At 36.2% G+C, this 18825-nt stretch overlaps 1 long non-coding RNA gene across 1 annotated transcript; it reads right to left on the reverse strand.

Annotated features, from left to right (window-relative positions):
* Positions 1-14744: 14744 nt before the first annotated feature.
* On the reverse strand, positions 14745-17855 carry LOC110868109. Its single transcript, XR_002552191.2, has 7 exons — positions 17619-17855; positions 17483-17550; positions 17305-17389; positions 16534-17099; positions 16181-16283; positions 15567-15772; positions 14745-15090 (listed from the first exon to the last, which is right to left on the reverse strand). It is a non-coding gene; the product is annotated as an uncharacterized LOC110868109 (long non-coding RNA).
* Between the last annotated feature and the right edge of the window lie 970 nt (positions 17856-18825).

The raw sequence follows: 18825 nt of genomic DNA on the forward strand, positions 1-18825 counted from the left end.
AGCCAACTTTCCCAGCCTCCCAGACTGACTCCCTAGTCCCACTAGCAAACTTTCCCAGCCTCCCAGACTGACTCCCTAGTCCCACTAGACAACTACCTCGATCCATTAGATCGAGCCTCGGCCTCCCAGACCGAGCCTCAGTCTCCCAGACCGAGCCTCAGCCTCCCAGACTGAGCCTAAAAATAATAAATAAAATACGCTCAACATTTGTTTATAAAAAAACGTTTTGGATCTGGACTTAAGTGGTATGCAGAAAAATGTTTTCGTGAGAGCCCTAGTGATCATAGTCTAGACTCGAGAAGGAATCCTAGTTCGCTATGATCAGAGCTCTGATACCAAGCTGTCACACCCTGGCTTTGCGGAAGCGTGGTTAATTTGGTGTGACTTCTTAATACCATAGCTTAATCATAACAAGCTATATGAATTAAAAATATGCAAGATCATCCATTGATATTAAAAATATTAAACATTGTCTTAACGGGTTAACACCCAACAACCATAGCTTTGTCTAAACATTACAAATGCAAACTTAAAGTAAACATGGTTCAGGGACTGTGACTTGTCCAGGAAAGAGTCACAAGTCTCGAACCCTGGATGACCTCGGGCCTAATGCAGCGGAAAACAAGCCATACCGCGCCAGATCGTTAGTTTCCTGAAATACATGTAAGTTGAAAAATCAACAATAATGTTGAGCGAGTTCATGCGAAAGTGAGTAAATAAACCTTTATCTTTATCCAAAAACCTGGTATGTAGCAAATAAGGAAAAAGAGATCACCAATGGTTTGCAAGGCCATTGATATGTGTGAAGTGCAAGTAGGGATGACTCAAACCTAGCGGATTTATGCGTCGGGCACTAAGTCACCCCGAGGTCCGTTATGCTGGACCTGGGGCTGGGCTCGCTACACCCAGATAGATCTACCGCTCCTGTCCCTCGGTCCTACTACGAGGATTAATGGCCTCAAGTTGCGCCTACCCACTCACATGATCTAAGTAGTAACCCTCCTTACGCTAACCATACCATGTATCAAGTATTCATAATCATAATAACATGTATTTCACCCCCGCAGTTTATAAAACTGAAAACAGTTAAGAGAAAAGGGGGACATGAACTCACAGTGAGTGCGTCACAATACCAAGTAATCCAAATATCCAACTGCTGCGCAACGACCTACATGTGCTAATTCTATTAGACGGATGGCCGTGCCTTAGCTTTATAGTTTAATTTTTCGGGAAACGGTTAGACAACCGTTCCGTGTATATACTTGGTAGAAAATCTCCTTCCCAAGGATGGGGGAATTAATACATGCGTGTTTAGAATATTAAGTCTCACTTAATATATTTTATTTCTCATTCCAAATTATAATTATTTTTCTCAAAAATAATATATTTTCTTTTTACATAATACTTTCCAAAATAATACGTTGACAACATATGCGTTTGTGAATATTTCCGTATAAAGCGTAAGTTACGTTTTGGCGATTAAGTGGTAATAGTAATTACCATTGTAACTTATATGTTTTTCGTATAAGCGTTTGTATTATTTTGGGTTCGACAAAGTTAGTAAATATTATTTTTTTTACTCTAAAAATAATATTTATACATTTTCACAAAATAATCATAAACAGTGTTGTGAAAAATATATTTATCGAATAAATATTTATCACGTTTATTTTTGTGAAAACCCCACCTCCAAATATTTGTAAATAAAGTCATGGCGAAATATATTTGAAAATATGTCAAAAGTAGTCTAACACTTGTAAATAATTCTAAGTGTTAGATTTTAGAAAATTTCGCCAGAGTTTCCCCTGTAACTGGAGGTGGCCACGCTTTTAAGCGTATCATTTTCTTTTACAAAATCATTTCAACACTTCTTTTAAATCAACCAATCAATTTCCAACACATTACACAAGTTTCAACACTTCAAACTTGTAGACTAGTATGTAAAATCGCATTATTACATGAACTTGTAGTTTTTCTAAAACTATTGTGTAGATCTCGTTATATTTAGTGGATCTATGTATATAATGGTTTGGTCTTGTAAAAACCCCGTTTTTGGAACAAATCACTCTTTACAACTTCCCGACAACCTTTATAAAAATTGTTATTTTGTCGGATCTTTCGTTTCACAAATGTTCATACACTTGTAGTTTATAAAAATCATCTTTGTTAACATGTTATCCAACTTATATAAAACATGATTTTCTCGACACTTGGTTCTACGAATGTACCACTTGTACATACGTAGATCGGCTCGTTTTAAATACTATTTTTCATGTCAAAACACTTTTACACAAGTTCATGCTTCTCGTGTGGTGGAGTTTCACCTTTTAACCCTTGTACCAAAAGAAACAAGTGTATGTCAAGATTCGGGATCTTAACAAAGTCGGGATAAACGATGATAAGAGCCACCACATTGTAGATCGGGCCTCAATAACCAACATATTCGAATACTACGACTTTTACACGCGTTATATGCTTTTAACCAACAATATTCGAGTTTTAGTAGACTTTTTAGATTCAAAAGATGGGTTACCGACTTTTAACCGTTAAAAATCCTTTTAACCACTTTAGATACGATCAAGAACAAGTTTTAAATGTTATACCTCTAGCTCGGGGCTAGGGAAGATCTTTGGCGAAACTGGCGTGGATAAAAGCAAATGAACGAGGTCCTCCAACTTCCGTTTGCTTCAAGCTTCCTCGTACGTGATCCGAATGCCTTGTGTGTGGAATGGCAAGACAAGAACCGAAAATATGATGGATGGGGGTGGGTGGTCACGGTCGAGAGGAGAGGGAGCAAGAGAGAGAGCAAGGTGTTGGTTGGAAAGTGTGAGAAGTCTTGTGTGTGGTGGAGGGTTTTTATAGAGAATTCAAGTGCTATCGTCCATCGGTTTATGTCGTCTAGATATCCACGTAATCTATTATAATAATCAAAAGGTGTAACCTTAGTTACAAAGGGACCAAACCGGCCCAAAAGGGGGGGGGGTACCCGGTTGGATCTTGATCGTTCAGTTAGTGCTCAGTTACATTAAGTTGGTTACTTTTTAGAGATTAACCCCGTTAGTTGTTTGATGCGTTATAGTGCGGGTGTTAGGGTAATCAGGGACCCTAACTGGCTCAGAAAAATACCAATAATATTTCTGGCAATATTTTTATGTTCCGGGTATAGTCCGGTTGTTCGGTCGGATAGTATTCCGTTAAAGTGCTTAGGTAATCCTTTAAGCGTTGTAAATAATATTTTTAGCGACACAATTTATTCTGCAAAGTGTCAGGAATATTTCCTCATATTTTGGCACTTTATTAATTAGCTAGAAGCTAGTATGTAAATAAAAGTGTTGTGTTTCGTGCTTAGAGTACGTTTTAGGCACATCCAATCTTTGTATCTTATTCCTAGAGACGCAGTTATACAACCCTTGTATTCCTACACACACTACGGGTGTAGTAAAATATTTCTGGCTCATACAGGCCTTTAGAGGCAGTGTTTGCCTGATGCTGGCTATATCAGCATGTTCAATAGGTTATCCGTTCAAATGCTACTGTGCTTTTGTGCATCATGTTTGTCACTAAAGTTCAGTAAATAAGTAATGTAGTGACGGAAAATCAAAGTATGATGCAGATATGTACAGGTATCAACAATCAAGTAGCAGTTTATCAGAAATCTCAGTTAAGCACAGTAATTAGGCAACAATTAATAGTTAATTAAGTCGTACGGATACCTGGTTTTGTGAGGGTTGTCACATCTTCGGCGTCTATTTGATCGTAATCCTCTTTGGTGAGCATAGGATTTCCGATCCGACCAGCAACAAGACCCTCATAAGATAATAACACTGAACCAAGTAGAGCCATGTGGTCTTTTGCAGTTTCCTCCGAAAAACTTTGACTTTCTGGAAGATTTAGAGTGATGTTGCACTGAATCACGTAACCATTTCCTGTCTTTGTGCCTTGAGACTAAAAGCTTGTATTTGACTCTTTAGGATTGACACTCGGAAATGATGAGAATCCACTGCTGCTTTTGTTAGAACTCTGATCAGCTTTTTCTGTTGAATCCCCAGCACTAAACGCAGTCTGGATTTTCGGACTTCTCTCAGATTCTGGAACTGGAATACTACCCTTGTAATACATCTTAACATCCTGTTGACCACTCGGACTGTTCATCCTAGCAATCTTCTGTTGTTCCAAATCCTTACTCTCGATCTTTTCTATGAACTATCGTTAACCCATCATAAACACCCGTATTCTTCAGAATCATCAAATACGTTCCCCACTCTTTTTGTGGTAGGGCATCAACTAACTTGTCCACCCACTCTTCACGATCTTTGGTAATACTCAACATCGACATAGATCGCACTAGGTGACAGTATCTCTCAATCAACTTCTTTGTGTCTTCACCCGGTAGACTGCTGAACAGATCAAACTCTTTCTTTAGCAGCGCCTTTTTGCTTTTAATCATATTCTCACTACCCTCAAATTTAACTTTAAGCGCATCCCAGATCGACTTTGCAGTTTTGTCATCTTGTAGCAAAATGAATATGTCTTCTTTGATAGCTTGTTGCTACAGACTGATCATCATTTTCTCAGCTTTGTACATAACCCGTTCCTGATTCGTAAACTCTGATAACTCTTTGAGAACCTGCAACTCTGTTCGGGGCAACACGTATTTCTTCAGTATGCATTCCCAAGACCTGAGATGATTTGCCTGAACCCAGTTCTCGAATTTGTCTTTCCACCCGTAGTATTCTTCGATACACATCAGTTTCAGGGGCTTTTGGGTGGTACCCGTCTCATTTTCCAAACTCATGGCTTGAGCAATAGCAGCTGGACCAGACGGTGTTGCAAACGCGTTATAAAACTCGGTATCCATAATCACTTAGCACGTTGTTCAAGATCAGTGACAAATAAGCGAAACTTGGTGTTGAACACAGGAGCGAAATCCCAGATGTCTTTATGAGCGGAACCTTATGAGCGGTACTTTAGAATGCACTTGGAGCGAAAACTGTGATGTTCAAATGAGCGAAACTAGGGTTTGTCCGTATGAGCGAAACCCTGATATGCCAAAGAGCGAAACTACTGATGTTTACAAGAGCGAAACTGCTATATGACCTTTGGAGCGAAACTACTTATGTTTGAAGCGAAACCTCAAAATACTTGTGACACAGGAGCGAAACTAGGTGATCAAATAAGCGAAACTACACAATGTCCGAAAGAGCGAAACCTAATCGGAGGTCATTTAGATCCATTTTTGCTTATAAGTATGCGAGCAAATACGTGGACCTAAGATGTGTATGTATGTATGTATAAAGGTATGTACGAGTGTATGCATGTATGTAAAGATGTAGGAAAGGTATGTACGTATGTAGATGTGTATGTACGTATGTATAAGGATATGTATGAGTGTATGCATGTATGTAAAGATGTAGGAAAGGTATGTATGTATGTATGTATGTAATTGTGCATGTATGTATGTGTAAAGACATGTATGAGTGTATGCATGTATGTAAAGTTGTAGGAAAGATATGTATGTATGTAGATGTGAATGTATGTATGTTTGTATGTAAGTACGTATGTAAGCATGATTTAGACACGTTGAGTGTTAACGTTTTTAATGATGTACCTTGAGAATGAAAAGTAATGCAGGTACATTACTGAAGCCTCACCAGGAAATGGATACGCAGATGAAATGCTTAAAGTTTAAAAAAAAAATCACGAATAGTGAAGTGTTCGTGAATGAATCTTGTTTATACAATGTGTGCTAATGTATGAATGAATGTGGTGAGTGCAGGTTGTACGAATCACGGATTAACCTCACAAGGAGTAGCGATCGAAGACCGAGTCACAAGATAGATTGTACGGGAATGTTTACATATGTAATTTAGTGATGATAAGTTATGTTTTTTTTATATTTTAAAGTGGACTTTCAAGTAAGACAAAACGTTTATAATGAATGAAATTTTAGGGTACGTATTTCCGCTGCGACTTATGGTCAAATGTGATTTAGGGTCTTACAAGTTGGTATCAGAGCCCTGGTTTGAGAGAATCAAGTAACGGGAGGTAAATACTTGAACTCAAACCGGTGTGCTCTCGTGACCAAGAGCCCGTACAATCCAAGACTCGATTGAAGCCTAAAGGCAAAAACGAATGTAAGTAAGTATTAGATTATGTAATTGAAGGATACTAATAGTATGTTATGTGAAGGGTAAGCGCAATTGTTGAGAGAGATGAACTGCGAATGCGGTCTGGGACCGGCATCAAGGCAAGTAATGAGGCGAGTTGACCCCAGGTACGTAAATCTAACGTGTGGGCGTATGAAATGGTACAGTTAACCAAGTGAAAGAAAAATGTTAAACAAATTATAATAACGACATGGTAAATAAGTTTTGAAAATGTCACACATGCCGAAACTAAATCCTTCGGACATAAGGTGGCGATTACGCGAAGACACGAAACTAGTACGTGGAAGGTGTACCTGGCCAGTACACAAGAAACGTATGACGTTCGTGAGACCGTGATAATTGTTACAGGTATGTCCGATAGAATTTGGTAGCGGCTAGGCGTGTGGGTGAAATGGGTAGTAAGACTCTCGGAAGGTTGAGAGTACTATGTAAGGGTGAAAGGTATAAGTGATAGGAATGAAAGATATGAATGCAATGCTTGAGTCCGCGAGACGGATTCAAGGAATGAAAGATATGAATGCAATGCTTGAATCCGCGAAACGGATTCAAGGAATGAAAGATACGAATGATGCAAATCCCTTGCGGATTTGGTTATGCTAAAGAAGATTATGATAAGCTATACAAGTCGACTGGTTCAAGTTGAACAAGTCGAGTAAGGATAAGGTACCATCCGTTTAGAACGGGTGGTCGTGAATGCAATAATAAATGTATGAAGCTCAACCCGTTATACGGGTAGAACGAAAGACTTATGTTGAAAGCAATTAACCCGATATTACCGGGTCGTAAGTGGTATGCTTGGATCTCATTAGAAGGCATGAATGAGTGTCTGAATCCGTAAGGCGGATTCAATGAATGAAGAAGCATGAATGATGCGCCTGAATCCGTGAGATGGATTCAAAAAAAAAAATATAAAAAGATGAAATTAATCCGCCTAAGAAGATGTCGATAGTTTGACCATGATTGAGTCGAACGGGTCATAGAAATAAGTATAAAGTAAAAGTGATAGTATAATAGATGAAGTTTTGTATAAGTTATGTGTTAGTAATTGACTCTTAGAAATTAGAATGATGACGGGCGGTGACCCGGACGACAACTTGAGTATGGGCGGAAATGGTAAGCTTAGTAAGAAATATTGAAACGATGTAATAAGGTCCTTGCAAGTAAGCATGAATGGAAGGAAGTACGAACGTGTACTTCAGTGTCAAAATAATTAATTGAATAAAAAGATTGCATGTAAGAAATAGAATGTGCGGTACGTTATAGCAGAACTATTGTTGTGATGAAACCCATCGTATTGGTGAAAGGACGTGCACGAGCGGAAGCTCATAACACGAAGGAATGAAACCTGGCCTGTACGGCTAGTACTCGAAGAGAAGATGATCGATCAGGGTTGCGGATCGTGGTTGAGAAATGAAAAAGAGGTTAGTAAAATGTTTAATTCCTTATTGATAAGCAAAAATCTGTAATTTTATTTGTACGTGTGAGTGAAATAAATGGTAGGTTAATTATGGTATAGTATGAAATAATCGACTTGTAATGGTCAGCCTAAGGAAGTACTTATGTCATTAAGAGGAAGATCTAAAAGCCTTGAATGAAAATTTGGACTAATTGGTTAATGCTCGTATGGTGCCCTCGCACGACATACCAGATTAGTATAATAAAGTAATGCGAATGATTAAAATTGAGGTTAGACATAAAATTGTAAGTAGTTCAAGTGACGGTAGAAATGTAGCTTAATGTCTAACTCATGATTGAAGAGATATGAACTAATTATACACGTGAATTAAGTGATGCATGAAGAGAAAGCAATAGTAATGTGAAATGAACGTGATGATTTAAAGATAATATAAAGGTATGCAAGGTATACGTAACTGTCGAAAACGTAGAGTAAGATTAACGTTAGAGATAAGCACGTAGGTGCGACTATGAAATAGTAAGTTGGGTGGTGGTAACAAAACAAAAGTTAAATGTTATACAGAGTATGTAGAGAATGTAAACTTTTAGAGGTGAGATGGAGATATTAGATCCATTAAGAATGGATCATATTAAAGGACAGAAGAGTATGTGTACTGACCAGTTATTAACAGGTCAAGTAAATGAAAATGCAAATGAAATGGGAAGAATGATCAGAAAAGTAAGGGTTAGTGGTCTTATGGATGGACTGGAAGAAAAGATAATGTGTGTTCAATGAAAGTGAGAAAGGTTTCGGGGACGAAACCTTGTTTAAGGGGGGTAGACTTGTAACGCCCCAAAATCTGAATGTTAATATTTGTTGTATGTTATTATGTGACACGTCAGGAAATAAATAACTAGGCTATTTAACCTAGTTAAGAGTATGGTTAAAAGTATTAAATGATTTTAGTAATGTCAATTATGTTTTAAAAGTAAACCCGAGGGGCTAAAATGGAACAAATGAAAGTTAAGTTATAAAATAACTAAAAACACACACAAACACACACATACGTGCGTGTTCAAGAAGGATCAGGAGACTCCCATGGAGCCCCAAAACCCTAAATCGCCTTTAAGCTCAAATTGGAAGGAAAGATGAAGCTGAAATCCATAACCGAGCATGGATTAATGATCACCAACACGAGGGGATCATAAGGTATGTCTTAAATCTAAGTTTGGTGATCATGGGTGAAGTGGGTTATGTTCTAATCCGTGAGTTAATATGAAATTGATCATGTACAAGGGTTAGAATCCTCGTGTAGAACATGGGTTATGTAAGGTTTGTGTTAATTTGAAGTTTAGATGTGAACCCGTTTGCTATGGTGAGGATGATGACTTGAATCACCATTTATGTTTAATTCTTGTTGAAAGAATGATGTATTATGTGGGTATGATGAAAGCTTGTTAGATGAATTAGGAGAAATATGATGATGCTATGTTTGATGTTTAATTGGAAAGGAAACATGATGATTAGTAGTAGGTTTTGGTGGGTTATGTATGAAATTAGAAGATGCATGTATGAATTAGTTGTACGTTATGCTTAAAAGGTGGTACACGCACATCAAGTGTATGATAAAATGTATATAGTGTTGTCCGTATAGTCGATTATGATGTTAATAGTATATGATGATAAATCGATAGTTAAATATGGTTAATAGTTGACTTTGAAAGTCAACTAAGTATAAGAATCATGATTTGAATCGTTATCGTAAAGGTAGGATTATAAGAAGTCGTATGATACATGTTATAGCAATCCGCGTTAGATGTAATGACATGATGAGTTACATGAATTTAAGCGTATATGGAAATGATTATATGAGTTATGTTGGTTAAGAATGAATAATGAAAGTTAAGTATGAAAGATGCGATTTACATGATGGTTAACATGCACAAATGAGTATGCTAATAAGAGCGTGATTTTGATGAAATGAAAGTATAGGAATCACGTCGAGACGGGCGCAAGCATGAGATGTTAACGGGTCAATAAGAGACAAGGAATCGGATGCGAGCACGGACGCATAAGGTAAGTGATTTCCGTAATCACTTCTTAGTTCAAGTAAGTAATAAAGTGTTGTGATTAATTAAACATGATGCTTGAGGTCAAATGTGTGTTAAAGCCTTTCGTCGTAAATGATGGGATTAAAGTTGACCAAAATGCCCTCGACGGGTATTTTGGGGTAAACGATCTTAAAAGTAGTTTAGGAATAAGTTATTCGATTGGTTTAATGTTTTGGACAAGTATGGATGTGGGGATGATGATTTGGTTAGTCATAGGCCAATTAATGCGCGAATACCCTTAACGGGTCAAAACAAGCATATGAACATTAATGTGTTAAGAGGATGTAAGACATCCTAAAATTTAGTAATTTATGATAGACGTCACTGATATTAATATGTTTACAAGAGGTTATGGTAAAACAAACAAGTTATGATGATGTATGCATGAAGGGGTCAAATAGTTAGAAAATAGTAATAAGTCGAATGTATGTAAGTTAAGAATTTCCTTAATCCGGAGGTAAGATTTTAAGTCCATATGGTAGAATGTGAATTTACAAGCATGTGGGAAGAAACGGGAGGTTAAACGGGTAAACGGTTCGAAAGTTACGCAAGTTTTAGCGTTTTCGGACATTGAAACGGATCTGCAGCGAAATGGCGCATGGTCATGCGCTTGGCCGCATGGTCGTGCGCTGGGCCGCATGGTCGTGCGCTTGGCCGCATGGTCGTGCGATTTCGAGCAAATCATTGCACTAGCTTGTGCACTGCCAGTGCCCCCATCGTCGTAGGAACTGCACGGTCGTGCGGTTGGATGCATGGCCGTGCATCAGTTGCCACTGCATGGTCGTGCGGTTGGACGCATGGCCGTGCATCAGCTGCCAGTTCAGTATAATGTGCAGAATTCGTACAGAACAGTCCCGTAACCGAAAAGGAGTCCCGAATCGTATTCTAAACTTATTATAGAATGTTTATGGGATGCGATAAGCGTGTATATATATATATATACATGGAGCGAAATAAGTAAAAAGGCATAGGTAAATATATAGGTGGGTGGCTGCTTGGTGAAAACTGTTCGTTTGCTCCGTTTTGTATCGTGAACTCGTTTTAAACGCGTTTCAAGTTACGTACGACTAATTTAACCCACGTTTTTATAAGTTTAAGTGTATGAACATGCGTAGTTAGGTATGTATGTATGCTTATAAGTATGCGAGCAAATACGTGGACCTAAGATGTGTATGTATGTATGTATAAAGGTATGTACGAGTGTATGCATGTATGTAAAGATGTAGGAAAGGTATGTACGTATGTAGATGTGTATGTACGTATGTATAAGGATATGTATGAGTGTATGCATGTATGTAAAGATGTAGGAAAGGTATGTATGTATGTATGTATGTATGTAATTGTGCATGTATGTATGTGTAAAGACATGTATGAGTGTATGCATGTATGTAAAGTTGTAGGAAAAATATGTATGTATGTAGATGTGAATGTATGTTTGTATGTAAGTACGTATGTAAGCATGATTTAGACACGTTGAGTGTTAACGTTTTTAATGATGTACCTTGAGAATGAAAAGTAATGCAGGTACATTACTGAAGCCTCACCAGGAAATGGATACGCAGATGAAATGCTTAAAGTTTTAAAAAAAATGACGAATAGTGAAGTGTTCGTGAATGAATCTTGTTTATATAATGTGTGCTAATGTATGAATGAATGTGGTGAGTGCAGGTTGTACGAATCACGGATTAACCTCACAAGGAGTAGCGATCGAAGACCGAGTCACAAGATAGATTGTACGGGAATGTTTACATATGTAATTTAGTGATGATAAGTTATGTTTTTTTTATATTTTAAAGTGGACTTTCAAGTAAGACAAAACGTTTAAAATGAATGAAATTTTAGGGTACGTATTTCCGCTGCGACTTATGGTCAAATGTGATTTAGGGTCTTACATTCTCGCATGAACCCTACCATATATATATATATATATATATATATATATATATATATATATATATATATATATATATATATATATATATATATATATATATATATATATATATATATATATATAGGGTAGGGTTTATGCGCCCCAAAAACCTAACCCCCCCACCCCCCAAAAACCTAACCCCCCACCCACCAAAAACCTAACCCCCTCCTCACCAAGCTAAATACTAAAAACTAAACCATAAAGCTAAACCCTCAAAAACCTAGAAAAAAAAACCTAACCCCCCACCCCCACCCCCCAAAACCTAAAAAAAAACCTAACCCCCCCCCCCTCAAAAAAAAACCTACCCCACCCCCCCCCCCCCCAAGCTTTTTTTTGAACGGCACCCACAAGCTAAATGCTAAAAACTATATCATAATGCTAAACTCCCCAAAAACCTAAAAAACGCACATTTTTTTTACTATTTTTTTATAAACAATAGCTAGTTTTAGTCTCCAAAAAAAATTATTAACGAAAAGTAGTGATTTTTAATAAAAAAATATTAAAAAAAATTTTGTGTGTTTTTTAGAATTTTTAGGTATTTTTGGTTGTGTTCACATTAGTTCTCATGGGTTTTTAGGTATTTTTAGGTATAATGGCCAGGATTTGATCATAAAAATACACTAGTGTATTTTACGATTTGATGATGTAAATCAATGGCCATGATTTGTTCACTCAGTTTACAAATACACTAGTGTTCACTTTTGAACTCCACCCTATATATATATATATATATATATATATATACTAGCCATTTACCCGCGATGCGGCGGGAGTGGCGATTTACAATAGGATACTCGTTTACCGTTAGTTTATCAGTCGTCTCGTGATATATTGTATAGTACTTAAGTTAGTTTTCTTATTCGTGATATGTTGGCACTGGTTTTTCTGTTAGTTTGTCGATTCTTTGGTGATATACTTTTGTACATGGAACAGATATGAAGATATGAAGTGAAGAACTAATGCTCTCGAACTTCTATGTAGAGATGAAATCTAGTTCGGGTTTTTTTAATGGAATCGGTATACCCGACTAAGCTTTAAACCGATACCCGATTTGTAAATGATGTCCCGATTTCGGTTCTGCATTTTCAATACTTTCGAGTTCCGGGTCAGGTCGGTTATGTGTATTTGCTCACCCCTATTACTAATAAGACTTACACATCTCAATTACCTTAATGCGATAAAATATATGATTTTCCTTCGTATTTCATCTTAATTGTAGTTTATTGAATCATTTCAAATAGTATACTATCAACTTCATAAATTTAAGAGCTTATACTATCATTTTAAGTTTTTTTATTCTTACTATAAATTATAATAAATCCGGACAAAGTTCATTTATTTTTTGAAGAAATATAATTGAGTTATTTATAGTATATATGATCACTTAACTTTATTTATTTCTAATACATATGATTACTAAACATTATTATATGAAATTAAGTGTATTATCTCAAGTGCGGTAGTTTTATTACTATCATTGTGTTCATATGGAAAAAAGTTAGCTTATGTTCGTATATGTATATAGTTCTATATAAACTTTGGTTGCTCTTCGAATTGATGATCAATGCAGACTAACACAGAAGATCTGATTGTTAGTTTCCTATTGCAACAACACATCCTTTGTAATACCACAGTAAACTTATTATTGATGCTAGGCAAGTGAATATCTGCGTCTTTTACTAAGTAAGATGCACAATAAAGTTGTGATAGTAACAATAAAAAAATAATGATTAGTGCTCATTTTTCTTTAAATCTGTAAATAAATATTTATGTAGACATTAAAAATCATCCAAGTATGTTATGGTAGTATGATTTGTTAAAATACAAAAATTTTAACCTTGCAGCCTGGTCCCTTGTATTTCATGGCCATCTAACCCGATGAAACAGTGACATTTTCTACTAACATAGTCGCCATTAGAGTTGCATGAGTTCAGGCACTACTCAAATTTCAAAATAAGGTCAACGGCTACAACTGTGAGTGGCAACAAGATATACAGGTATATTAAAATTACATTTTTTTTTGGTAAAGGGCATTGCCCGGCAAAGTATATTAAACACACACAAAAATAAATACATCATCCAAAGGGGCATACCCCCGTGTCATTGTCACCCAAAACAGGCTTTGGGGACCAAAAAAAAAGAAACCAAACACCCCACACGAGGGGCTCGAAAAAATCTATTTCTACTTTGACTATTACAAAAAAAACTTAACACTATAAAACGACTACACATCATACAATAAATGGCACTTGTGTAAAGCAAACCACTTTGAGCATCGGCCTTGATGACCCTGCCAGCATGGTATAAAAGCAACAGCAGCCCACACCCAGCCCCACCCTCCCAAACCAGAGCAAACCTGAGAGAAAAAGCAACAACGGTCCGGTTTTTTAACCGGTTTTGGTTTTTTATGGCACAAAAAAACCAGTTTGATGCGAGAACCCGAACTGGTACTGACCAGTTCGGTTTTTAACTGTAAATTTTCAAAGCCCTAGACGCATCTCCCCTGCTAAGGTATCAGATATATAGCCTTCATCGATATCTGAACCTAATATGTCCGAAAATAATTCGTTTACCGATAATTCGAGTTCTGAAGCGGAAGAGCATCTGATATAATACTCAACACAGCTAGTAGACGCCTGTTTTAATTACAACGCGATAAACCCCGTGTGAAACCGTTATACACAACGTCTGTTTGTATTTTAGTGTGTTGTGTTTGACGCGTATCTGAGGAAGGTGGGGGAGTATGGAACATATACTCAGCAACTCAACCCTAATATGCAGCGCTAAGGCCTAAGTGCAACGTATAGGTTTAATATTTAAAAAAAATATTTAGTTTTTAACTGTAGTTAATTCTCAAATTATTTACCCCATAACTGCTAACTCTCTTTATAACAAATAGCTTTTAAAATCAAATTTAATACCCTGTACTTGCTAGCTCTCTTTACAATATAGTAACCTCAGTCAATCCCTAACTCCAAAAAAAAAAGATTCAGAATACATATATAGCAGAATCATTTCCAAATGAAAAACCGAAACTTTAAAAGATACCTTTGTACACAACATTTCTGTTGAATTGGGATAAAACCCTTCAACCTCTGCATCAACAAACTGCAAATCTTCGACTTTTCCTTTTTCGGTTTGCTTACAGATGGCACACATGTGAGCTGGACATACAAACGGTTACCCTGCAGCAATATTTTCTTTAAGCGTCTGTCGCTCGGTCTTATCATTTTTCTAGAGCAGCTTAGCTACGCATTTCGGGTGATAAAAGTGGCCACACATTGTGGAACTACAACGAACTGGAGCAACAATATTTTCTTTAAGCGTCTGTCACTCGGACATAGGTGACAACAAACTTGATGTTCTTTGTTTACCGTTTGGACTACTCATCATATTCTAGTGACCACTATATGATAACTCCATTGGTCGAACACCCGCAACGGCCAAGGCACTTTCACCTCCTTGCATTTTTGCCCTTAGTTCCTGAAAAAAAGTATAAGCCATGTCATCATTTTCTATTTGCCCCAAATTCAAGGTCCAAACATCATGCAACTTGTTAATATTATTTCTACATCATTATATTCACGGTCCAAAAAAGCATTCGACCCGTTTCTTTTTAAGCGAAAAGGTTTCTACCCGTTTCTTTTTAAGCGAAAAGGTTTCTACCCGCTTCTTTTTAAGCGGTAAAGCATTCGACCCGTCTCTTTTTAAGCGAAAAAGCTTTCGACCCGCTTCTTTTTAAGTAAAAAGGCATTCGACCCGCTTCTTTTTTAGCGATAAAGCATTCGACCCGCTTCCTTTTTAGTGATAAAGCATTCGACCCGTTTCTTATTTAGCAAAAAAGAATCCGACCCATTTTTTAAACCAAAAAATCATTCGACACATTTTTAAGCGATATATTATCTATTTTTTTACATATTTTACCTATCGAAAATAAAACAAAAACTAAAGAGTCTCACCTGCCATTCCCTGTGACCTTGAAAACATTCTTGATGAAGCTAATATGTATCTGATGCCCAATGGTGTGGTTATCCTTAATGCCATCAGACAAATCAACGAAAACTATTATGATGTGAGGAGGTGAAATTGAACCTCTTGCATTCCCGCTCCTTAACTGCTCCAGCTCAGCCTTTTCTTTCTCCAACAAAAGCTTCATATTGGATATCTGGATGAACAAACATAACGGGTCATAAAACACGACAATTATACTCGATATCCTGGCTTGATAACTATACTAAATTGAGTGGGCTTGAAAGGGTCATCACGTGATCAAATTAGCCTATGTAAAACATATATGATTACCAAAACAGACCGCTAACTTAAGTATGCTGATATCCAATGAAATTAGCTCTTAAAGAATAGATAAATGAGTCAAATGTCATGTAGGGTGTATTTTTTATGCATTTTCAAATACTTGTTTATGTTATTTTATCAATCCTCAACAAAATATTTTGTTATTTTATCACTCATCTTATTATTTAAACACTTAAGTGCATAGAACCTGTTAAATTAGATTATCAATCATTCAAAGTAATATCATTATTATAGTATGTGTAAAAACAAAACGACTTACATTTTGTAGCGCTTGCTGAGAGCACTGCTGACGACTTTGGCACACGAAGAAGTGCAAGGCCAGCCTTTTCATGCCTGAATCAACTTGGTAACTTTGATCATAGCTGCAATTTAAGTACAAATTGATTAATAATTATAAAAATATTAAAGCGTATATCTTATTATATATTTGTTGTGGAAAAAGTAAAAAAAACCGATAGGTTAAGTGGGTTGGGTAACAAACTGGTGGTTTGAACCCAACACAAACCGAAAAACTATATGCTTATTAAAGTAGTATAGATATGCAATAGGATTCAAATAGAAGGCATAGACAATTGAAACTAAAGAAAGAAGAAAACACCATGATGATCATACCTGAGCCCATTAGAAATAAATTGCTTTTTTATCTAGTACTCATCTCTAATGATATCGACTGATGAACCCAGTACTCATCTCATATATGGCAGCGAGAAACCCTAAAACACAAAGCGAGATAACCCTAAAACACAAAAAGCATTAGCTGAACGGTGAATGGGTCAAAAAGGTTTATCAGGTCTAAAGGGTTGAGAGCCACTCCAATTCTATTTCTAGTGCATACACTTGAAATCATATTTCATTTTGTTAACGTGTATAAATTTTATTGTAAAAATAGTGTTCTGGGATTTAGTAAACCATTCTTTACTTGATTAAAAAATGAACACAAAAGGTGATTCAAGGATCATCCCAACCCAATACAGCCCGTCTCAAAACAGAACCTGTTTTGACCCGTTGCATATCATATTCTTACAGCAAAGGACTAAATAGATAAAATTAACCTTTGTGGCAAACAGAGCTTTTCAATTTCATAATTGATTCAAACACCCACTTTCCTCTCTCTAATCCACCGTCCAAAATACTCTTCACTGCATCCATAACTTTCCGCCCGCTGCGGCACCGGATACCTTAACAAATCTCAAACCAAATTATTCATTATTCACTAAAAACTTACATAAAAAAGAAAACCCTTACATTTCAGCCGAATCAAAGAAGTTGATTCTAGAATCAATTGCTTTGTCTAACATTTTAATGAAGTCTAAAACATACATAATCAAGCAAACTTAAAACAAAAACCCATATAATAATAAATTCTTGAAGAAAAAATCAAACCTCTTGAATGAAAGCTAAACGTCTGGTTTCTTCTTCAATCCGACCCAACTGAGCTTGAACCCATTCTTTAACCTCCAACACAGATCTAACATAAAATCTAACAGCGTATGAACATAAACTACAGAAAAACCAAAAAAGAAAACAAAAAAACGGTAGATCAGGTTAAAAAGAACGGTACCAATCTGGCCACCAAACGGTAGATCTGTGACATCTTCATCATCTTCCACCCACAACCAAACCGTAGATCTGAAATATTACACATATCCGATTCAAATAACAAAAAAAAAAGATATGGTAAAAAAAAGATATGGTACCAATCTGGTGTCGGATCTAGAGAGATTCATCACTGAGGAAGCGTAGATCTTGAAGCGACTGCTACATGTACAACCTAGAATCGCCTGGAGAAAGAGAGGAAATGGTGGTGATAATGAGGAAGTCGATCTTGTGTCGGAGAGTTCCTCATGTGATGATAATGAGGAAGAGAGATGTCGATCTGGTGTTGAAACCCTAGAATCGCCAGGGAGAAAGAGAGAAGATGAGGAGAGGAGCGGCGATTGTTTTGTCCAACAAACCCTAATTTTGATGACCCCAGTTCTTTTATTGGCCGCGTGTTAAAAGCAGTTTTCAACACATCCATGCTTAAATGCTTGTACGATGGGCTTTAAATGGTTGTACAATGGCAAATGACCATTCTTGCCCTTCCTATATGCTTATTGAAGTAGTATATATATATATATATATATATATATAGGGGAAGGATCCACTAAAAAGTGGATTTTTTCTAAGTAGCCTAAGAAGGATTGTGATGATGACATGTGGCACTCCTAATAAATAGGAATGAAGGGCATTTTGGTCCTTATAAATAGGAGTGATAATGATATGTGGCACCCCTTTTGTTTTTTTTTTTTAAATACAACAAAAAAAATCTAATACAAAAATTCTAGCACAAAAAATCTAGTACAAGAAAATATAGCACAAAAAATGTAGTACAAAAAAATATAGCACAAAAAAATCTAGTACAAAAAAATATAGCACGAAAAAATTCAGCAAAAAAATGTAGTACAAAAAATCCAGCACAAAAAAAAATTGAGAAAAATAATTTAAGACAAAAAATTCAGAACAAAAAAATTAGCACAAAAAATCCAGCACAAAAAAAATTGAGAAAAATAATTTGAGAAAAATTAGTAGGTTTTTTTAGTCTTCATATTTTATATATTAATATGGTGCTCAAATTAAAGATAAAAAGACGTTCGATTTTACGGTGAAATTTTTATGAAAAAATAATGTCGTAAAAAAAGTTATGAACGTTTAAAAAATTGGGGTGGAATATGCATGTGTCTTGCATGTGCAGAGAGAAAGTCCATAAATAGGATTTTCCTAAGATACCCTTATACTCCTCCTTTCTCCTACACTTTCATCTTAACCATTGATTTGAAAAATTAATGGTTAAGATTCTTTCTCATCATACTTAGGGAAAATAAACTTTTTATTTGATCTTACCCCTATATATATATATATATA

The sequence above is a fragment of the Helianthus annuus genome, chromosome 7, assembly GCF_002127325.2.
Source record: "Helianthus annuus cultivar XRQ/B chromosome 7, HanXRQr2.0-SUNRISE, whole genome shotgun sequence".
Classification (NCBI taxonomy): domain Eukaryota; kingdom Viridiplantae; phylum Streptophyta; class Magnoliopsida; order Asterales; family Asteraceae; genus Helianthus; species Helianthus annuus.